This window comes from Lolium perenne, chromosome 3 (assembly GCF_019359855.2).
Source record: "Lolium perenne isolate Kyuss_39 chromosome 3, Kyuss_2.0, whole genome shotgun sequence".
In the NCBI taxonomy this organism is placed as follows: Eukaryota; Viridiplantae; Streptophyta; class Magnoliopsida; order Poales; family Poaceae; genus Lolium; species Lolium perenne.
In genome coordinates, this window is record NC_067246.2 from 288,548,148 (window position 1) to 288,571,377 (window position 23,230).

The window sequence follows — 23,230 nt, forward strand, 5'->3', positions numbered from 1 at the left end:
ACTTATAGTTTCCTTTCCTTCCAAGCTCCAGTGACATTTAGTAAGGATAAATCTCATAAACCAGATTGAGGTTCATGTGTTGTTATTTATTAAGTTCGAGTCTGGCTTTTTCTCTCAAAGATTCTGCAAATGGTTGGGGAAGGTCTCGTGTAGGATGAAATGCCTTATGTCTAGAACGAAAACCAATCAAATACTCCATCTGTTCCTAAAGATAAGATGTTTTGGTAAGTTAATTTGGCTTACCAAAAAAATATTAGGGAACAGAGGGAGTAGGCTGTTGAAGATGAACAATTTACTAAGTAAATTTATGCATCCGCATGCATATAATAACTATACATCACTGATGGTAGATCTGTATTACGCAATTGTATTTTACAGATAGAGCCCTGAATAAAGTATTGTACAATTGCATCAATAAAAACCTATAATTGGTGTCTTCTTTCCGCGTTCGCCTTACAAACAAGATAATGATATATCTACACTACTTAAAAAGAACGAAGCGGTTCCTTATTCTGCCAATACGTCAAACCTTTGGTCGTCAATCGTCCTTCCATCCTCTGGGCTTTTTACTATTTTGCCCTCCCACCAAAACGTATACTTCTCAAACTGCCATCGAACCGGCACACAATTAGGGCTCGTCCGTCGCCCAGACGATGCAACCTCGCCCCGTAAACACCGCCTCCCCCAGATCCACATCGTCGGACCGCACTTCCGAACTCACGTCGTCCACGTCGCCTCACCCCGCTCTCGATCACCTCCCGGTCAGATGCAGAAGGACGTCGACGGCGATTTTCCACCAGGCGGCGGTGCTCCTGAGAAAGGGCCAGCAGCGGGACTGGACAAGGGCCAGCGGCTGGCATGGAAAGCGGCCGGCCGCGGACATCGAGGTGCTTCCCCTCATCTCGTTCCTTTCCTCCAGTCTGTCTCCTTGGCCGGCAGCAGCCAAGGACCAGAGCAGATGGCGGAGTCAGGGCCGAGAACAGGAGGTAGGTGAACGAAGGGGCCGGATTTAGTTTCTCTCCATCGGTCGTTGTTGATTCCCATCTCTTCCCCTGATTCTTTTATTTGAACTGCAGCTTGCCAGTTAAATGCTAAACACTGCCTAGAGCAGGACAACGAAGCAACCGGATTTGATTGTCTTCTATTTTCTAATTAGTCCTGTGGAGTTCCTTTTATGCGACGCAAAAGCCACAAATATTACTGCTGATGTGTGGCGATACTACTTGATTAGTAATCTTGGTAAGGTTGGTTTTCAGATCAATCCAGTTGTGTACACTAAATCTCTATGGAAATAAGAATGTTGCTTTTCATCTATTTGTTACACTTTCAGGAATCAGATGCCTCATTCGCATGCTTAGGTTGCATGCTAAGCATGGAAAAAAAATAGCGCGCTATTTCGGCGTTAATAGCACGCTATAGCGTTTTTGGACATGCCACGCTACATCATTTCGGCGCTATAGCGCGCTATTAGCGCTAATAGCGTATTTTTTGGCAGACGTTATTTTGTTATAGCGCGCTATTTTTTTACTTGATGCTAAGTATAGCAATGAGCTGCTAATTATTTTAGGTAACTTGATCAATCCACTGCTAAGCTTTGTTGCAACATAAGAGGGTTGTACACAAGGATCCTCATTACTGCTTTCATCATCACATCTTTATTGCTTTCTAAATATTTTTTGACATGCATGTGCATTAGATGGTCCATGATCTATATATGCCAAAGCGATCAACTTTAGCCAAGCACCAGCAGACTGAACAAAAATTATGAGGAGTGCCATAGATCTATACATTACCTTTACCGCTGCATTTTGTTTTTAATGTAAACATAATTCACAATTTCAGATGGGAAATGATGCAAGATGTGAATATCAATGAGATATGGCAATTTATATAGTTACATAAAAGAAATCTGAGGCCCAATTGCAGAGTATATTTTTGCTTTGTTTCACCAGTTGTTTGATTAATTTCATCGATCTAACAAGAAACACGCATATTCCAACACTCTTGTCCAGAGGTGTGGAGGTGCCTACGAGCGGAGTATCATAGAGGCGATCCTGGAGCACGCGCTCAAGATTTGCGCAAACAAGAATGTAAGGGGGTGATGCATATTTGTGCTGATTGCTGGTCTCCCCCAATGGTTGTTCTTGCTTAACTGGTAGTAATTAGATCGGATTCTTGGTTTTCTGAAGGTGGAAGTGAAAATGGAGGTTCTGGTGGGGAATCCCAAGGAGAAGATCTTCTAGGTGACGGCCGAACTCAAGGCTCATCTGCTCATCATGGGGTGTTGGGCATTTGGACCTGTCAAAAGGTAACAGAATCGGCACTGTCTTCTGCAGTTCTTCTACTATTAGCTGAACTTCCTGTTGTTTTTACGCTGGCTTGATGCCTGAGCACATAGGAACTAAATGAAATTCAGGTTCCAAAACCCGTTCTCCCCCATGTGAAATTTATTCTTTCCAAGTTCGACCGCAGAGATCACTTGTGTAGCCTAGATGAAATATGAACCAACTATAACATCCAGTCCGCAACTCATGAAATTTTGCATCACTGATTATTAGGTTTGATTTTCAGACATTGATGTAATAAGATCTGTGAACTCTCATTACGCAGATCCTTTCTCTCTAAATTACCAGAGGAAGCCTCATGTTCCTCCGAAATTTGACTGGTGGCGGAGAATGGCATGCGTTGCGTGTTTGTGTGCGCCGATGCTGCCTCTTCATTTTCTTGATACTAACTAATAAGAAGCGATGAGGGTGCTTCTGTATATTTTTGCTTAGTTTTTTTTAAAACATAATTGTTGCTTAATTAGGGGACTTTCAACATGAAAAGTTACATTGAAATAATTATTTGCATGTACATGTTTTTGCAAATTTCCTACTAGGTACAATGCACATAGAAATTATGCTTGATTGACTGATGATGGCAGCATTTCTAATGAACTAATGGTTGTGATTGAATTACTTAAGTTGAAAAATAATTGGTTTCTAGCCAATGCGGATGAACTGGGAATATTTTCACATTCTCATATAGTGAAAAGTTGCGAAAAGAGTCGTCACAATGCTTTGTCATGAGTTAACGTTACATAATTATAATTATTCTATCTAGGTGAGAGCCTTTCCGAGAAGACCAAAAAGATAACTAGGGGCATCAATGTTGATAATATGTATATGCGACTCTACCTTACCATTTCAGGTCAGCCAGCCACCACTTAATTGCATTGAGTTCAATAATTCCTTTTTGGGCTCTATAGACCTTTACATATTAAAACCCAGTGTTATTAGTTCAAATTTCAAGAGCCCGAGAGATGATTGCTACTCTTGTTTTCATAGCTATATCATCTTACTTATAGTTTCCTTTCCTTCCAAGCTCCAGTGACATTTAGTAAGGATAAATCTCATAAACCAGATTGAGGTTCATGTGTTGTTATTTATTAAGTTCGAGTCTGGCTTTTTCTCTCAAAGATTCTGCAAATGGTTGGGGAAGGTCTCGTGTAGGATGAAATGCCTTATGTCTAGAACGAAAACCAATCAAATACTCCATCTGTTCCTAAAGATAAGATGTTTTGGTAAGTTAATTTGGCTTACCAAAAAAATATTAGGGAACAGAGGGAGTAGGCTGTTGAAGATGAACAATTTACTAAGTAAATTTATGCATCCGCATGCATATAATAACTATACATCACTGATGGTAGATCTGTATTACGCGATTGTATTTTACAGATAGAGCCCTGAATAAAGTATTGTACAATTGCATCAATAAAAAGCTATAATTGGTGTCTTCTTTCCGCGTTCGCCTTACAAACAAGATAATGATATATCTACGCTACTTAAAAAGAACGAAGCGGTTCCTTATTCTGCCAATACGTCAAACCTTTGGTCGTCAATCGTCCTTCCATCCTCTGGGCTTTTTACTATTTTGCCCTCCCACCAAAACGTATACTTCTCAAACTGCCATCGAACCGGCACACAATTAGGGCTCGTCCGTCGCCCAGACGATGCAACCTCGCCCCGTAAACACCGCCTCCCCCAGATCCACATCGTCGGACCGCACTTCCGAACTCACGTCGTCCACGTCGCCTCACCCCGCTCTCGATCACCTCCCGGTCAGATGCAGAAGGACGTCGACGACGATTTTCCACCAGGCGGCGGTGCTCCTGAGAAAGGGCCAGCAGCGGGACTGGACAAGGGCCAGCAGCTGGCATGGAAAGCGGCTGGCCGCGGACATCGAGGTGCTTCCCCTCATCTCGTTCCTTTCCTCCAGTCTGTCTCCTTGGCCGGCAGCAGCCAAGGACCAGAGCAGATGGCGGAGTCAGGGCCGAGAACAGGAGGTAGGTGAACGAAGGGGCCGGATTTAGTTTCTCTCCATCGGTCGTTGCTGATTCCCATCTCTTCCCCTGATTCTTTTATTTGAACTGCAGCTTGCCCGTTAAATGCTAAACACTGCCTAGAGCAGGACAACGAAGCAACCGGATTTGATTGTCTTCTATTTTCTAATTAGTCATGTGGAGTTCCTTTTATGCGACGCAAAAGCCACAAATATTACTGCTGATGTGTGGCGATACTACTTGATTAGTAATCTTGGTAAGGTTGGTTTTCAGATCAATCCAGTTGTGTACACTAAATCTCTATGGAAATAAGAATGTTGCTTTTCATCTATTTGTTACACTTTCAGGAATCAGATGCCTCATTCGCATGCTTAGGTTGCATGCTAAGCATGGAAAAAAAATAGCGCGCTATTTTGGCGTTAATAGCACGCTATAGTGTTTTTGGACATGCCACGCTACATCATTTCGGCGCTATAGCGCGCTATTAGCGCTAATAGCGTATTTTTTGGCAGACGCTATTTTGTTATAGCGCGCTATTTTTTTACTTGATGCTAAGTATAGCAATGAGCTGCTAATTATTTTAGGTAACTTGATCAATCCACTGCTAAGCTTTGTTGCAACATAAGAGGGTTGTACACAAGGATCCTCATTACTGCTTTCATCATCACATCTTTATTGCTTTCTAAATATTTTTTGACATGCATGTGCATTAGATGGTCCATGATCTATATATGCCAAAGCGATCAACTTTAGCCAAGCACCAGCAGACTGAACAAAAATTATGAGGAGTGCCATAGATCTATACATTACATTTACCGCTGCATTTTGTTTTTAATGTAAACATAATTCACAATTTCAGATGGGAAATGATGCAAGATGTGAATATCAATGAGATATGGCAATTTATATAGTTACATAAAAGAAATCTGAGGCCCAATTGCAGAGTATATTTTTGCTTTGTTTCACCAGTTGTTTGATTAATTTCATCGATCTAACAAGAAACACGCATATTCCAACACTCTTGTCCAGAGGTGTGGAGGTGCCTACGAGCGGAGTATCACAGAGGCGATCCTGGAGCACGCGCTCAAGATTTGCGCAAACAAGAATGTAAGGGGGTGATGCATATTTGTGCTGATTGCTGGTCTCCCCCAATGGTTGTTCTTGCTTAACTGGTAGTAATTAGATCGGATTCTTGGTTTTCTGAAGGTGGAAGTGAAAATGGAGGTTGTGGTGGGGAATCCCAAGGAGAAGATCTTCTAGGTGACGGCCGAACTCAAGGCTCATCTGCTCATCATGGGGTGTTGGGCATTTGGACCTGTCAAAAGGTAACAGAATCGGCACTGTCTTCTGCAGTTCTTCTACTATTAGGTGAACTTCCTGTTGTTTTTACGCTGGCTTGATGCCTGAGCACATAGGAACTAAATGAAATTCAGGTTCCAAAACCCGTTCTCCCCCATGTGAAATTTATTCTTTCCAAGTTCGACCGCAGAGATCACTTGTGTAGCCTAGATGAAATATGAACCAACTATAACATCCAGTCCGCAACTCATGAAATTTTGCATCACTGATTATTAGGTTTGATTTTCAGACATTGATGTAATAAGATCTATGAACTCTCATTACACAGATCCTTTCTCTATAAATTACCAGAGGAAGCCTCATGTTCCTCCGAAATTTGACTGGTGGCGGAGAATGGCATGCGTTGCGTGTTTGTGTGCGCCGATGCTGCCTCTTCATTTTCTTGATACTAACTAATAAGAAGCGATGAGGGTGCTTCTGTATATTTTTGCTTAGTTTTTTTTAAAACATAATTGTTGCTTAATTAGGGGACTTTCAACATGAAAAGTTACATTGAAATAATTATTTGCATGTACATGTTTTTGCAAATTTCCTACTAGGTACAATGCACATAGAAATTATGCTTGATTGACTGATGATGGCAGCATTTCTAATGAACTAATGGTTGTGATTGAATTACTTAAGTTGAAAAATAATTGGTTTCTAGCCAATGCGGATGAACTGGGAATATTTTCACATTCTCATATAGTGAAAAGTTGCGAAAAGATTCGTCACAATGCTTTGTCATGAGTTAACGTTACATAATTATAATTATTCTATCTAGGTGAGAGCCTTTCCGAGAAGACCAAAAAGATAACTAGGGGCATCAATGTTGATAATATGTATATGCGACTCTACCTTACCATTTCAGGTCAGCCAGCCACCACTTAATTGCATTGAGTTCAATAATTCCTTTTTGGGCTCTATAGACCTTTACATATTAAAACCCAGTGTTATTAGTTCAAATTTCAAGAGCCCGAGAGATGATTTCTACTCTTGTTTTCATAGCTATATCATCTTACTTATAGTTTCCTTTCCTTCCAAGCTCCAGTGACATTTAGTAAGGATAAATCTCATAAACCAGATTGAGGTTCATGTGTTGTTATTTATTAAGTTCGAGTCTGGCTTTTTCTCTCAAAGATTCTGCAAATGGTTGGGGAAGATCTCGTGTAGGATGAAATGCCTTATGTCTAGAACGAAAACCAATCAAATACTCCATCTGTTCCTAAAGATAAGATGTTTTGGTAAGTTAATTTGGCTTACCAAAAAAATATTAGGGAACAGAGGGAGTAGGCTGTTGAAGATGAACAATTTACTAAGTAAATTTATGCATCTGCATGCATATAATAACTATACACCACTGATGGTAGATCTGTATTACGCGATTGTATTTTACAGATAGAGCCCTGAATAAAGTATTGTACAATTGCATCAATAAAAAGCTATAATTGGTGTCTTCTTTCCGCGTTCGCCTTACAAACAAGATAATGATATATCTACACTACTTAAAAAGAACGAAGTGGTTCCTTATTCTGCCAATACGTCAAACCTTTGGTCGTCAATCGTCCTTCCATCCTCTGGGCTTTTTACTATTTTGCCCTCCCACCAAAACGTATACTTCTCAAACTGCCATCGAACCGGCACACAATTAGGGCTCGTCCGTCGCCCGCACGATGCAACCTCGCCCCGTAAACACCGCCTCCCCCAGATCCACATCGTCGGACCGCACTTCCGAACTCACGTCGTCCACGTCGCCTCACCCCGCTCTCGATCACCTCCCGGTCAGATGCAGAAGGACGTCGACGGCGATTTTCCACCAGGCGGCGGTGCTCCTGAGAAAGGGCCAGCAGCGGGACTGGACAAGGGCCAGCGGCTGGCATGGAAAGCGGCCGGCCGCGGACATCGAGGTGCTTCCCCTCATCTCGTTCCTTTCCTCCAGTCTGTCTCCTTGGCCGGCAGCAGCCAAGGACCAGAGCAGATGGCGGAGTCAGGGCCGAGAACAGGAGGTAGGTGAACGAAGGGGCCGGATTTAGTTTCTCTCCATCGGTCGTTGCTGATTCCCATCTCTTCCCCTGATTCTTTTATTTGAACTGCAGCTTGTCAGTTAAATGCTAAACACTGCCTAGAGCAGGACAACGAAGCAACCGGATTTGATTGTCTTCTATTTTCTAATTAGTCCTGTGGAGTTCCTTTTATGCGACGCAAAAGCCACAAATATTACTGCTGATGTGTGGCGATACTACTTGATTAGTAATCTTGGTAAGGTTGGTTTTCAGATCAATCCAGTTGTGTACACTAAATCTCTATGGAAATAAGAATGTTGCTTTTCATCTATTTGTTACACTTTCAGGAATCAGATGCCTCATTCGCATGCTTAGGTTGCATGCTAAGCATGGAAAAAAAATAGCGCGCTATTTTGGCGTTAATAGCACACTATAGCGTTTTTGGACATGCCACGCTACATCATTTCGGCGCTATAGCGCGCTATTAGCGCTAATAGCGTATTTTTTGGCAGACGCTATTTTGTTATAGCGCGCTATTTTTTTACTTGATGCTAAGTATAGCAATGAGCTGCTAATTATTTTAGGTAACTTGATCAATCCACTGCTAAGCTTTGTTGCAACATAAGAGGGTTGTACACAAGGATCCTCATTACTGCTTTCATCATCACATCTTTATTGCTTTCTAAATATTTTTTGACATGCATGTGCATTAGATGGTCCATGATCTATATATGCCAAAGCGATCAACTTTAGCCAAGCACCAGCAGACTGAACAAAAATTATGAGGAGTGCCATAGATCTATACATTACATTTACCGCTGCATTTTGTTTTTAATGTAAACATAATTCACAATTTCAGATGGGAAATGATGCAAGATGTGAATATCAATGAGATATGGCAATTTATATAGTTACATAAAAGAAATCTGAGGCCCAATTGCAGAGTATATTTTTGCTTTGTTTCACCAGTTGTTTGATTAATTTCATCGATCTAACAAGAAACACGCATATTCCAACACTCTTGTCCAGAGGTGTGGAGGTGCCTACGAGCGGAGTATCACAGAGGCGATCCTGGAGCACGCGCTCAAGATTTGCGCAAACAAGAATGTAAGGGGGTGATGCATATTTGTGCTGATTGCTGGTCTCCCCCAATGGTTGTTCTTGCTTAACTGGTAGTAATTAGATCGGATTCTTGGTTTTCTGAAGGTGGAAGTGAAAATGGAGGTTGTGGTGGGGAATCCCAAGGAGAAGATCTTCTAGGTGATGGCCGAACTCAAGGCTCATCTGCTCATCATGGGGTGTTGGGCATTTGGACCTGTCAAAAGGTAACAGAATCGGCACTGTCTTCTGCAGTTCTTCTACTATTAGCTGAACTTCCTGTTGTTTTTACGCTGGCTTGATGCCTGAGCACATAGGAACTAAATGAAATTCAGGTTCCAAAACCCGTTCTCCCCCATGTGAAATTTATTCTTTCCAAGTTCGACCGCAGAGATCACTTGTGTAGCCTAGATGAAATATGAACCAACTATAACATCCAGTCCGCAACTCATGAAATTTTGCATCACTGATTATTAGGTTTGATTTTCAGACATTGATGTAATAAGATCTGTGAACTCTCATTACACAGATCCTTTCTCTATAAATTACCAGAGGAAGCCTCATGTTCCTCCGAAATTTGACTGGTGGCGGAGAATGGCATGCGTTGCGTGTTTGTGTGCGCCGATGCTGCCTCTTCATTTTCTTGATACTAACTAATAAGAAGCGATGAGGGTGCTTCTGTATATTTTTGCTTAGTTTTTTTTAAAACATAATTGTTGCTTAATTAGGGGACTTTCAACATGAAAAGTTACATTGAAATAATTATTTGCATGTACATGTTTTTGCAAATTTCCTACTAGGTACAATGCACATAGAAATTATGCTTGATTGACTGATGATGGCAGCATTTCTAATGAACTAATGGTTGTGATTGAATTACTTAAGTTGAAAAATAATTGGTTTCTAGCCAATGCGGATGAACTGGGAATATTTTCACATTCTCATATAGTGAAAAGTTGCGAAAATATTCGTCACAATGCTTTGTCATGAGTTAACGTTACATAATTATAATTATTCTATCTAGGTGAGAGCCTTTCCGAGAAGACCAAAAAGATAACTAGGGGCATCAATGTTGATAATATGTATATGCGACTCTACCTTACCATTTCAGGTCAGCCAGCCACCACTTAATTGCATTGAGTTCAATAATTCCTTTTTGGGCTCTATAGACCTTTACATATTAAAACCCAGTGTTATTAGTTCAAATTTCAAGAGCCCGAGAGATGATTGCTACTCTTGTTTTCATAGCTATATCATCTTACTTATAGTTTCCTTTCCTTCCAAGCTCCAGTGACATTTAGTAAGGATAAATCTCATAAATCAGATTGAGGTTCATGTGTTGTTATTTATTAAGTTCGAGTCTGGCTTTTTCTCTCAAAGATTCTGCAAATGGTTGGGGAAGATCTCGTGTAGGATGAAATGCCTTATGTCTAGAACGAAAACCAATCAAATACTCCATCTGTTCCTAAAGATAAGATGTTTTGGTAAGTTAATTTGGCTTACCAAAAAAATATTAGGGAACAGAGGGAGTAGGCTGTTGAAGATGAACAATTTACTAAGTAAATTTATGCATCCGCATGCATATAATAACTATACATCACTGATGGTAGATCTGTATTACGCGATTGTATTTTACAGATAGAGCCCTGAATAAAGTATTGTACAATTGCATCAATAAAAAGCTATAATTGGTGTCTTCTTTCCGCGTTCGCCTTACAAACAAGATAATGATATATCTACGGGCCCTCTTAGATGGAGATGCAAGCAATGCACATTAGAACTAGCTATACTTACACAATTGTCTCCTAGGTAGAAAGCGCATCAACCTTCACTCTTTAGCATCAACTATCTCCTTTATGCTTTGAGCATCTGTTCTCTATTTATGAACCATGTCAATTGAACCCCTATGGCCATGCTATATTTTATTTATCCCCCTTTTCGAGAAGAAAAAAATTGTATCTTACATTATATGCCTGAAGATATCTTAATACTCATACAACAATTGCTTTTATACTTCAGTGAGAGATAACTTCCTTCACAACCATTATGTATTTCAGAGTCGCTATGCATACAATATTGATTTTTTTCCCGATAAAGATACAATACCGATTACAGGGAAGTGGCGCCCAGATGCAAGGGTGGCGAGCACTCTACACTCCTCAGGCATGGCTGACTGGCACCTACTATGCAAGTTCGCCTCTCCAGGAATTTCCAGAGGCTGCCCCAGCCGGATCTAGCAAACAGGGAGACCAAACCAAAGCAATGTGATCTTGGTGGCCGCGTGGTTGATTGGCTAGGGCGTGAGGGCTTGTGTTGGCACCTATATAAGCACAAGGAGCATGCTGTGATCCGTTTCTAGATTGCATAGCAACAATTACATCTTGAAATGGCGCCGGATCTGGAGGCTAAGTGCGAACATCTGTCATCTGCGTTGTTGCTTGTTAAAATAATTTCCCAAGCTGGAAATGCTCGAGCTAGCACGGTGTGAACGAAGATGGGCGACTCGGGCGGGCAGGCGATTGGCGATGCGGACAGCGGCGGCCTGCCGTCGCGGCCGTCGAGCGCCCCTGGCGGCGACCGGCGTGTCTCTGACGGCCGAACTCCAGTCCGGGGTGCGCCGCCCGCCGGGCCGGCCTCTCCTCCCGTCGTTCCTCGACAGCAAGGTAAGTTCTGGTCTCTCTCTGGCTCTGACGACGAAGAGGGTGTGTCGGTCTCGGCCTCCGATGGCTCGGAAGAGGAGGGTGAGGACTCTGACCTCGAGGCCCTCCGGCGAAGGCGCCCGGCCGCAAGCACCCTTGGTGGCTTCATCCAGCGGGCGCAGGAGCTTGGGGGCTCCCTGCATGCTGCACGGCGGTCGTCTTTTGCCCCGGGCGGCAAAGGCTCGAGGTTCCGTGGCTCGGCACCGCCGGCGCCTCCACGGCTCCGCCGCTTGGGAAGCCGCGCGCGGCCGGAGCGGGGATCCACCTCTGCGTGCGCTGGACTGTGGCCGCCTAGCTCGGATGGGGATCCGACGACGGCATCGGAATGGCCTGCCCTGGCTCCTCGTGTGTTTGGTCCTGCTCCAAATCTGCGTTCGGAGGCTACGGATGGCGACTCGCGGGGAGGGGCCTCGCCGCCGGCAACGCCTCCGGCGGTCAACGACGTTCGACGACTGCTGGATCTGGATCGGGGAGATCCAGAGAGTTTGAATTCCCTGGTCAGGGTAGACGACGAAAGGGTGGGACCTGCCTAGGAGGCGCGGTCGGTCGATTGCGTGGGCTCCACGCCCACGGGCCTGGAGGGCGGAACTCTCCTCTCCCTGGGCTACCTTTCGGCTTGGCCCATGTTGGCTGCTCCACGCCCTTCGCCTGGCCAGGAGGCCCAGCGGCCTGGCCCAGCCCAGCGACCTGGCCCAGCCCACCGACGCTTTACCTGGATGTGGTTGCCTAAGGGCTGCTGCGATCCCAATCTAGGGTTCCTAGCCAGATCGAGTGAAGTGAGACAGCAGCTCAACGACCCCTCTGCGCCGCGCCACCGCCTCCTCCGACCTCTCCTTCCCCCGCCGCCGCTATCCCGCTCCTTTGCGACTGCGGTCATGGCGGGCGGCTACGATGACGGGAGGAAGCAACGCTTCGACGACGGCGCACGGCGCGACAGTGATGCGGGCGACGGCGGTGGCGGCCGCCGCCAAGGTGGGGGCGGCGCTGGACGTCAGGATGGTGGGGGTCGCCAAGACGGAGGCGGCGGGCGCCAGGAAGGCGGTGCTCGCCACGACGGCAACGGCGGGCGGCAAGCCGGTGGCGGAGGCCGCCTCGACGGACCCTCTCGCTACCAGGACGGCGCCCCTCGCCAAGATGCGGGCGGCTCCCGTTTCCAAGAAGATGCCGTCTCCTACCGCGACCAAGACTACCGCGCCCATGACCGCACCCGCGGGTTCGACTACGGCCCCCCGCCGCCATGGTGGGAAGAGCAGCAACGGAGGGAGGAGGCGCTGGCGAACCGCCGGGCGGATGGGGCGCCGGCCAAGGGCGGTGGCGACCGCTCGGCTGCCGGGGGTCTGGGAGACCGCGCAACACAGGGTCAGCGCCCTCAGTACAAGAACAAAGCCAAAAAGAACCACGGCGAGGGAAGCCATCAACAGCCAAAAGGGAAGGCTAAGCAAAACCCACCGCCACGGGCAGGGGCTCCGGCGGCGGCGGGGGAATGCTTCAAATGTGGTAGGGAAGGCCACTACCAATCGGACTGCACCTTCGACCCCCTCTGCGTCGTGTGCAGCGGCGAGGGTCACTCCTCTGCTAACTGCCCCTCCAGGGGGAAGGGGCTTCGGCTCCAGACCATGGGTCACGCCATCTCCGGCGGGGGCTTCTACAACATTGACGTCGAGCCAATGCGTGGTGGGCTGGGCAATGGGGATGTTTTCGCCACCATCATCAAGTTTGATTCGGCGCCTCTCTCCGAGACCCAGCTCTCTGATGAATTGAAGCATCTGGTCGACGAGCTCTGGGACTGGCAGGTGCAGAGGCTCTCAGACACGGAGTTTTCGGTCGTCTTCCCCACCCGCTAGACCCTTCGGTTGAGCACTGGGAGCGGGAAGCTCCACCTCCCTCTTAGCAAGACTGATACCCAGATCCGCGAGGCCTTCCTGGCTCCTAAACCCAGCCTGGTTCTCCCTTCAACCTGGGTTCGTCTGTCGGGGGTGCCGGAGGACCTCATGACAAGGGACCGCCTCATGGCGGCGTTCACCATGATTGGAAGGCCAATCGATGTGGATGAGCTTTCCATCCAAAAACGCGACCGCGAGCCCATCCGTATGCGTTTTCACTGTCGCTATCCCGACCGCATCAAGGGCTCGGTCCAAGTCTTCGTGAACGGAGAGGGGTACATCGTCGGCGTGCAGGCTGAGGCCCCTCCTCGCGGTACTCCGGGTGCAGGGTCAGGGGGCCCTCCACCGCCACCCAACGATGGTCTTGATGATGACGACGACTCCGACGATATTCCCTCGGACAGTGAATGGAACAAGCACCGCCGCAGCCAAGACAAGAACAAGGACGCTTCCAAGGACAAGAGTGGGGCCTCCGGACCCTCCAGCTCCAACCCTCCGTCGGTGCTGGGCAAGCAGGGGCTGCCATCCACCACCGCCCCCGCCACGGCGTTGTGCACCTTTGACGAATATGGTTCCAACATGGGCGTCGCGGCGGAGATCCTTCCTTCTCTCTCCCTCCTCGAGCCCACCAAGAACAAGATGGTTGTCCACCTGGTCCCGGCGAGTGGCGCGGAAGGGTCCCGCCTCCCCGTGGACGACTCCCTGGACTCCTTGGACTCGGCTGACCTGGACTCGCAGATCACCGACCCGGTTCCCTCGTGGGTCGACGACAGCCAACAGGCGGAGGGCCCGCCTACCAAGGTGGCCAAGCTGACGCCGGCCAGCAACCTTGGCGGCATCGCTGATGTGGAGGTGGTTGACGCTTCAGATGACGACGAGCTTCCGCAGCCCAAGGACGATGGAGTTCACAAGAACCTGCTGAAGGAGCTCTCCGAGGCCACCCCTCTGGCACAAGCTCGCCGCTCAAAGGCCGTCTACTCCAAGCGGGCGACCTCGGCGACGCCATCGGCGGTGAGGAAGAGCGCGAGGTCCCAGGGCGCCACGGCGGGCACCTCTGCCCTCCTCCGTGCCCAGCGACTTATGGCGGAGAAGAACCTGGAAGGCAAGGCCAGCACCAACATCTCCACCGACAAAGGTAACGACTTCGCTATCCTAGACCTTCTCTCCGACGCCCACTTGTCCTCGGTAGTTCGCGATAGTTGCTTGGTTTTCTCTCCCTCGACGGCCGACCCGGGTGAAGCCTTGTCGATCATCCAGGCGAAAGAGAAGGTGCAAGCTGCGCTTGCAGAAACTGCGCGCCGCCTTGAGCTGGAGGCCAAGGCTGCGGCGGCGGCCAAAGCTGCGACGGACGCTGCGGCTACGGTGGCTCCTAGGGAGGAGCTGGCCGACGCTCCTAGGGTGGAGCCGGCCGAGGGTCTGGCCTCGCCTCCTGCTGCGTTGGGCTCGCCTGGGGAAGGTGCCCCGGTGCCTGCTGATACGACGCACGCGCTTACCGCGGGGGCCGGCAAGGACCCAGCGCCGCCTCGCTCCCGCCCGAGAAGGACTTGTGCCAAGGCCCCTGTTCTCGCTGTCTCCAAGAGGCAGTACAAAAAATGAGCTCCCAAATGAGAGCTCTTTTTTACAACTTGCGGGGGTTTGGGGGACAAGGGCGTCGCACCCAACTCCGTGATTACATGCAACGCGACCGGATTGACATTCTTGGCCTACAAGAGACGGTACGCCAAGATTTCTCGGACTCGGAACTCAGGAGCCTGGAGTGTGGTGGCCAATTCTGCTGGAACTGGCTGCCGGCTTCGGGACAATCCGGGGGGATGCTCCTGGGGTTTCGTGATGAATGTTTTGAGGTGGGGACCTGGCGGAAGGGGCGGTTCTTCATTAGCGCCGACCTCTTCCATCGCAGCCGCAGAGCCAAATGGACTTGCATCCTAGTATATGGCCCGGCTGACCACTCTAGAACTAGGGAGTTCCTGGAGGAGCTTTCTTCCGAAGTGGAGAGTTGTCGGTTCCCGCTTGTTGTTGGGGGCGACTTCAACCTCATTCGGGGTCCCGGGGATAAGAGCAACGACAATATCAATTGGCCAAGGGTACGCCAATTCAACGACGTCATTGCTGCCCTGTCTCTTAGAGAGCTCAATAGAACTGGGGCAAGGTTCACCTGGACCAACAAGCAACTCTCCCCTATCCGCTCGGTTCTGGATAGGGTCTTCGTCTCCACTTCCTGGGAGACGCTATTCCCTTTGTGTTCTCTTACGGCGGTCACTCGGGTGGGGTCCGACCACAACCCTCTTCTCCTGGATGATGGTGAACAGGGGATTCGCCGGCCGGCGAGATTCTTCTTCCAATCCTGGTGGCTTAGGGTAGCTGGCTTTGAGCAGATGATCAAAGAGAAACTGATCTTCTGCATCCAGGAGCGAGGGCCTCACCGTTGCAGCATTGACCTTTGGCAGTGCATTGCAAGGTGCCTTCGCCAACACCTCCGAGGGTGGGGGGCCAATCTTGGCAAACAGAAGAGAGAGGCAAGGGACAACCTCCTCGCACAGATCAAGGAGCTGGACATCCTTGTTGACTCCTCTGGCCTCGACGAGGAAGGTTGGGCTCTCCGCTACTTCCTCGAGGATCAGATTGTGCAGCTAGACGGTGCGGAGGAAGACTACTGGAGACAGCGTAGCAGACTCCAATGGACCCTTAAAGGGGACTCTTGTACTGCCTTCTTCCACGCCTTCGCCAATGGGAGGCGTAGGAAGTGCCTCATCCCTCGCCTGGTGACTGATGAGGGTGAGATCTCAGACCAGGCCGAGTTGATGGGACATGTGTACCAGTTCTACCAGGGCTTAATGGGCGCTGAGGGGGAGGAAAGGGTTTTCTCCCTAGCGCAGGACCTTTGGCCTTCTGATAGGAGGATATCTGAGGAGGAGAACAGGAGCCTAGAGCTCACCTTCACTCCGGACGAGCTGGACGAGGTGCTCGCGGGCATGAAACCAGACTCGGCCCCAGGCCCGGACGGGCTACCGGTCCTCTTCTTCAAGAAATTCTGGGATATTCTCAAAGGACCGATCCTCCGGATCCTCAACGACTTCGCCCTAGGGAGGGTTGACATCGCGCGCCTTAATTTTGGAGTCATCTCTCTTATCTCGAAAGTTCAGGGGGCGGACACCATCAAACTTTTTAGACCCATTGCTTTAATCAACGTTATTTTTAAATTCGTCGCTAAGGCTTACGCTACCCGCCTCGCCCCTCTAGCGCATAGGACGATCGACCGCAGCCAATCGGCTTTCATCAAAGGGAGATGCCTGCACGAGGGCGTGCTTGCACTCCATGAAATCGCCCATGAGTTGAGGGTTAAGAAACTCAAGGGTCTTCTTCTCAAACTTGACTTTGAGAAAGCCTTCGATCGGGTAAGCTGGGACTTCCTGAGAGAAGTTCTGCTGAGGAAGGGCTTCTCCCCCATGATCGTTCACCGCTTGATGCAGCTGGTCTCGGGTGGCCAGACTGCGGTCAACGTGAATGGTGTCATCGGGAAAAACTTCAGAAACGCGCGGGGTGTGAGGCAAGGGGACCCTCTCTCCCCGATCTTGTTCGACTTCATGGTGGATTCCCTGGCTGCTATCATCGCCAGGGCTTCCGAATCTGGGCACCTCAAGGGTGTGGTGCCCCACCTGGTCCCGGGAGGGATCACCCACCTCCAATACGCGGATGACACCTTGATTCTGATAGAGCCATCTGATATGGGGTTGGCCAACCTTAAGCTCCTCCTTCTCTGTTTCGAGAACATGTCGGGGCTTAAGATTAACTTCGCTAAGAGCGAAGTGGTCGTGACAGGGGTCCCCGACCTAGAACGCCAAAGGGTGGCTGACGCCCTTAACTGCAAGCTGGGGAGCCTGCCGTTACACTACCTCGGCTTACCGGTCAGCGACCGTCCCCTCTCCGTGGCGGACTGGAACTTCCTCACTGAGAAGGTTGGCCATAGGGTGGAGCCTTGGCAGGGTCTGTTCCTTGCATCAGCCGGCAGACTGGAGCTCACTAACTCCTGCCTTTCCAGCCTTCCGCTATTTGCAATGGGACTCTATCTACTGCACGACTCGACGCATGCAGTGATGGATAAACACCGGTCTCGCTTCTTTTGGGAAGGAGTGGGACCCAAACGGAAGTATCATATGGTGGACTGGGCTACGGTATGCAGGCCACGGGAGTTCGGAGGGTTGGGAATCCACAACACCAAGCTCATGAACATCGCTCTGATGTTAAAATGGATCTGGAAGATTTACCAGAACGAGGAAGGCCTATGGGCAGACCTTCTTAGGGCCAAGTACCTGGGGGATCACGACTTGTTCTCCCCGGCGGTACCCACCAAGGGATCACAATTCTGGAACGCCATCCAGAAGATCAAATGGTACTTCAAACTGGGTGCGAAGCACCAGGTTAACAGTGGGCGGAGGACCTACTTCTGGTTAGACTGGTGGACGGGCACGGGGCCCCTTCGCTTTACTTTTCCTAGGCTGTTCGCCTGCTGCGACAACCACTTTGCGACTGTCCAGGGGGTTAGGTCCAGCGGGGGCTGGAGGATTCGCTTCCGGCGCACCTTCGGCCTCGCAGAAAGGGCGGAATGGGATAACCTCTGCAGGATCTTTGACCTATCGCCGGCCTCTGAGGGCGATGATGTGGTTCGTTGGGCGCTTGAGCAATCTGGAGAATACTCCACCCGCTCGATGTACTCCAAACTGTCCCGGGGAGGGACGATCACCCACTTCAAGGAAATTTGGCGCACTAGGGTCCCGCCAAAAATCCGGGTCTTCCTCTGGCAACTCATACGAGGGAGGCTCCCGTCAGGGGACCAATTAGTCAAGCGACATGGGCCATCGAATGGGCGATGTGCCCTATGTGGCGAATGGGAAACTTGCGACCATATTTTCTTCACTTGCCACATCGCTAAATTTATGTGGGCAGGAATCAGGGACCTCCTCTCCTGCTCATGGAACCCAGCAGGGGCTGCGGATTTCATTGCCATTGCCAACGGCTTGTCGGGTAGACTCCGTAGGATAGCTTGGTTTACTTTCGCAGCGCAGTGTTGGACGCTGTGGAACATTCGCAACAAGCTAGCTATTGAGGGCTCTCTCATCTCTAGCCCTGCTGATGCTACCTTCAAAATGTCTATCTACATGCAGAGCTGGAGGGTTCTGGTCAGACCGAGGGACCGACCACTACTGGACGTGGCACTGGACGAGGTTAGGAGGCTACATGCGCGGACCCGGGCTGGAGGACACTGACGCCATCGACGACTGCACACCGCCGCCCTCGACCGCTCCACATGCTTTAGTTTCCCCTTTTTCATCTATGAGTTGATCTTGGTACCAGACTTTGCTTATTTGTATTGTGGCACCAGCACTTTGGAGGCATCAGTCTTATGTGGGGTGTGTGTTGTATCGATACTCTATGGTTGCCGTGATGGCTTTATATATAAAGCCGGGCCAAGGGCCTTATGTTTAAAACAATTACATCTTGGCCAGATTTCTAGATACATACGAATCTAGATAAAGTTGAGTCAACTAATATGGATCAGATGGAGTATATAAATATTACATTTTTCCATGTCGATAATTATGGAATGGTAGAAAATTATGTTTACTGGTACGACGAAGATATAAACTTGAGGCATGTATGTACTGATGGGATTATAGAAAATGGAAGAAAGCTTAATACATTTAAGCAATCATGTGAACACACATAAATTATGACACATGTTTCAATTTATTGTCTATAACATAATTTTCCTATCCCGTGGCAACGCACGGGCAATTGTCCTAGTAAGATAAATAGCATGTTGGGTGAACAAATTACAGTTGGGCAATTGACAAATAGAGAGGGCATGACAATGCACATACATGACATGATGAATATTGTGAGATTCAATTGGGCATTACGACAAAGTACATAGACCGCTATCCAGCATGCATCTATGCCTAAAAAGTCCACTTTCAGGTTATCATCCGAACCCCTTCCGGTATTAAGTTGCAAGCAACAGACAATTGCATTAAGTATGGTGCGTAATGTAATCAATAACTATATCCTCGAACATAGCATCAATGTTTTATCCCTAGTGGCAACAGCATATCCACAACCTTAGAACTTTCTCACATGTCCTGCATTTAATGGAGGCATGAACCCACTATCGAGCATAAATACTCCCTCTTGGAGTTACTAGCAAAAACTTGGCCAGAGCCTCTACTAACAACGGAGAGCATGCAAGATCATAAACAACACATAGGTAATAGATTGATAATCAACATAACATAGTATTCTCTATCCATCGGATCCCAACAAACACAACATATAGCATTACAGATAGATGATCTTGATCATGTTAGGCAGCTCACAAGATCCGACAATGAAGCACATGAGGAGAAGACAACCATCTAGCTACTGCTATGGACCCATAGTCCAGGGGTGAACTACTCACTCATCAATCCGGAGGCGACCATGGCGGTGTAGAGTCCTCCGGGAGATGAATCCCCTCTCCGGCAGGGTGCCGGAGACGATCTCCTGAATCCCCCGAGATGGGATTGGCGGCGGCGGCGTCTCAGTAAGGTTTTCCGTATCGTGGCTCTCAGCATGCGGGGGTTTCGCGAAGGAGGCTTTAAGTAGGCGGAAGGGCAACGCGGGGGGCCACACGAGGGCCCCACACGCCAGGGCCGCGCGGCCAAGACCTGGGCCGCGCCGCCCTGTTGTGGCGGCGCCTCGTGGCCCCACTTCCTTTCCCCCTCGGTCCTCTGGAAGCTTCATGCAAAAATAGGACCCTGGGCTTTGATTTCGTCCAATTCCGAGAATATTTCCTTACTAGGATTTCTGAAACCAAAAACAGCAGAAAACAGCAACTGGCTCTTCGGCATCTCGTTAATAGGTTAGTGCCGGAAAATGCATAATAATGACATATAATGTGTATAAAACATGTGAGTATCATCATAAAAGTAGCATGGAACATAAGAAATTATAGATACGTTTGAGACGTATCAATTAACCCTATAGATATGGAGGAATTTGGAGGAATTTGAACCTTGAACGAACTTCCGATAGATCTATGGTGGCGTAGCGGGATGTGCCGAGTTGGAGGAAGGTGAACTCAGCGGCGCGTGGAAGGGCGTGGTCTACCATGATCCATTCGTGCAGGTGCACGTCGGGCTCAGGTAAACCTGAGCGCCAATTTCTACAGACTTGCCTCATAGCAGAGTAGGCGTCCACGTACTCCTCATTCGCCAGTAAGCATTCGCCGATCTTGTGAAGTGGTCCGTCAGCCACGAGAGAGGCCCAACTCACGGAGGCGCCGCGCTTGGATGCGCCGCCCTCGGAGGCGACGGGCTGGGTGGCGACGGGCTCGGAGGCGATGGGCTCGGCGGTGACAGGCTCGGATGCGACGGGCTCGGAGGCGACAGGCTCGGAGGCGACGGGCTCGGGGGCGATGGCCGCCGGCGCATTCTTCTTCTCCATCGCCGACAGGGCTCGTACGGCGGTTGGGGTTTTTCCTTCGATTTGGAGAAGTTGATGGGACGTGAGAGGCGTGGTTTCGTGCGTGGGCGAGAATGAGACGTACTGTGTGCAGAGGGAGGGAGAGAGGGGCTTATGCGTCCTAAATGCGACCCGCGTCCTACGCGTCCACTAGTGCACGTTTGCACCGCGACACGCGTCAACAATGGCACGTCTTCCACTTCTGCACCGCAACACGCGTCCTCGAGTCTAACCCTAGAAATTTAGATATACTCAGGTATACCCTCGAGTCATATACTAGCATTTTTTGTGTACTCAGTTTCCCCCCTGAGTGCTAATACTGGCTAGTGCAATATGCTCGGTTTTACCCTCGAGTGGCTGGTCAACAGATAGTCAACAAATGGGATTAACTAGTTAAATGAGTTATTTAATGTGCAAAAAATTCCGAAAAAGAGTGGCACTTACTCATGGAGTCTTTACCACAAATTACCACTTCTCAAATCATAGATAAATCAAGTTTTACCATAAATTGCCACTTCTCAAATCACCTAGTAGCTATGAAGGTACATGGTTTTCCACAATAAGCCCTACCCAAAACAGCTTTCCCCAAAACATACTTTGTCTAAATGAGGCCATAATTTTCACACTCATGTATATTTTTATTGCAAATAGTTTGAGGTAGGCCAAGATGGGTTTCATTGTACAAAACACGCATTTTTCATTTTTTTAATCTCTTATTTGAATCCCTTAGTCTGTTTGCCACTCACTTGCCCTTGGTTTCTTGATACTACTCAGTTTTGCCCTCTTCCTTCACAAATTCTCACAGACGCCCAACATTGCCCTGATTGGTCTAGCCCATGTCACGCGGATCGTGCCCGTCGACCGTTGATCGTATGATTTAACGGGCAGGATCGGATAACCCCTATCTCTCTCTGGTCGGGGCCACCACCCTCTCTCTCTGTCGGTGGTTAGCTTCCACCCTCTATGTATGCTAAAGGGCGGTTACCCAGTACGCTAAAGTTTGGTTTTCTGCATTATTTTTCACGAGCTAAATTATAAACTCTTTTAGGCATTATTTTTCATGCAAAAAATGATAAACCATCACTGATTTGTACTTTTCACGCAAAAAATGATACACCATCACCCATTTGTTGTAGCCATTACTTTTCACGCAAAAAATGATACACCATCACCCATTTGTTGTAGCCATTACTTTTCACGCAAAAAATGATACACAATCACCAATTTGTTGTAGCCATTAGTTTCCACGCAAAAAATGATACACCATCACCCATTTCTTGTAGCCATTACTTTCCATGCAAAAAATGATGAACAATCACCGATTTCTTGTAGCCATTACGGTAAAATGATAAACTATCACGAATTACCATTTCTTTTAGGCATTACTTTTCACGGTAAAATGATAAACTATATCACGAAGTTCCATTTCCGTCAAGATAGTCCGTATTACTTTTTTGTTGAGATATACTCCCTCCGTCCACAAATAAGTGTACTTCTAGCTTTTGTACTAAGTCAAATATTTTAAGTTTTGACCAACCGTAAATAAAAAAAGTAGCAACATATATGATGAGATTTTGGTATAATTTGAAACTACATTTGAAAACGAATCTCGGGATACTAAATTAGTGTCATAAATGCTACTACTTTTTCCTATATATGTGGTAAAAGTTTAAAAAGTTTGACTAAACACAAAACCTAGATGATTACCCCCACAACGGTCATGTCCTCCTTAATTTATTGTGTAAACCTCCACAACGGTCACCTCCTCCTTAATTTATTGTGTAAACCCCTACAACGGTCATCTCTCCCTTATAAACACCCACAACGGCCATCCCTTGTGTCAATAGGTTATGCCTCTCTCTTCTTCGTTCACATACACTTGATCCATTGCCATGGCTTCCATGTCTCGGACGCGGACCGAAAGGGGAAGGGGAAGGGGCGGCCGGGGTGGTGGATCATCATCATTGCCACCACCACCGTCAACACTGACATTGATCATACAGGAGTTCTTCATCGTCGTCTATGAAGACCCTTTGGTCAAGAAGGTACGTACGCGTTCCCACATATATGATGCATGTGATTAATTATGGGCATGTTCTAAAAAACCTTTAATTTCAAACGATCGGCGCTCGATCTCTTTGCAAGCACTCCCAAAAAAATTTGCGGACTATCTTGACGGCCAGGAGCCAGCTAAGGTGTATCTGCGAGCAGCTGACTGTGGTCCTCGTCTCTGGACCGTGGAGGTCCTATTTGACGGTCAAGGCCGGATGTACCTCGACAAGGGCTGGGAGAATTTCGCCATCGCACACGGTGTGGATTTCGGCTGCTTCGTACACTTCAAATATGAAGGCGATGATGTGCTCACAGTGAAGGTGTTCGACGGAACAA

At 48.2% G+C, this 23,230-nt stretch overlaps 4 long non-coding RNA genes across 7 annotated transcripts; all 4 read left to right on the forward strand.

Moving 5' to 3' along the window:
• The first annotated feature begins 491 nt into the window (after nucleotides 1–491).
• Nucleotides 492–2,092, forward strand: LOC139830087 (uncharacterized). The gene is made up of 3 exons (XR_011754312.1): nucleotides 492–986; nucleotides 1,077–1,244; nucleotides 2,013–2,092. It is a non-coding gene; the product is annotated as an uncharacterized lncRNA (long non-coding RNA).
• A 2,150-nt stretch (nucleotides 2,093–4,242) lies between these two features.
• On the forward strand, nucleotides 4,243–5,824 carry LOC139837689 (uncharacterized). Its single transcript, XR_011754313.1, has 3 exons — nucleotides 4,243–4,585; nucleotides 5,354–5,431; nucleotides 5,531–5,824. It is a non-coding gene; the product is annotated as an uncharacterized lncRNA (long non-coding RNA).
• Nucleotides 5,825–7,367: 1,543 nt separating this feature from the next.
• Nucleotides 7,368–11,052, forward strand: LOC127345245 (uncharacterized). 4 transcript variants are annotated; one of them, XR_011754317.1, is made up of 5 exons: nucleotides 7,368–7,668; nucleotides 7,759–7,926; nucleotides 8,695–8,772; nucleotides 8,872–8,990; nucleotides 10,879–11,052. It is a non-coding gene; the product is annotated as an uncharacterized lncRNA (long non-coding RNA). The 4 variants fall into 4 exon arrangements; XR_011754314.1 differs by having other exon boundaries at nucleotides 7,368–7,926; XR_011754316.1 differs by having other exon boundaries at nucleotides 7,368–7,921.
• Nucleotides 11,053–11,261: 209 nt separating this feature from the next.
• Nucleotides 11,262–18,834, forward strand: LOC139837690 (uncharacterized). The gene is made up of 2 exons (XR_011754319.1): nucleotides 11,262–11,426; nucleotides 18,508–18,834. It is a non-coding gene; the product is annotated as an uncharacterized lncRNA (long non-coding RNA).
• The last annotated feature ends 4,396 nt before the right edge of the window (nucleotides 18,835–23,230 follow it).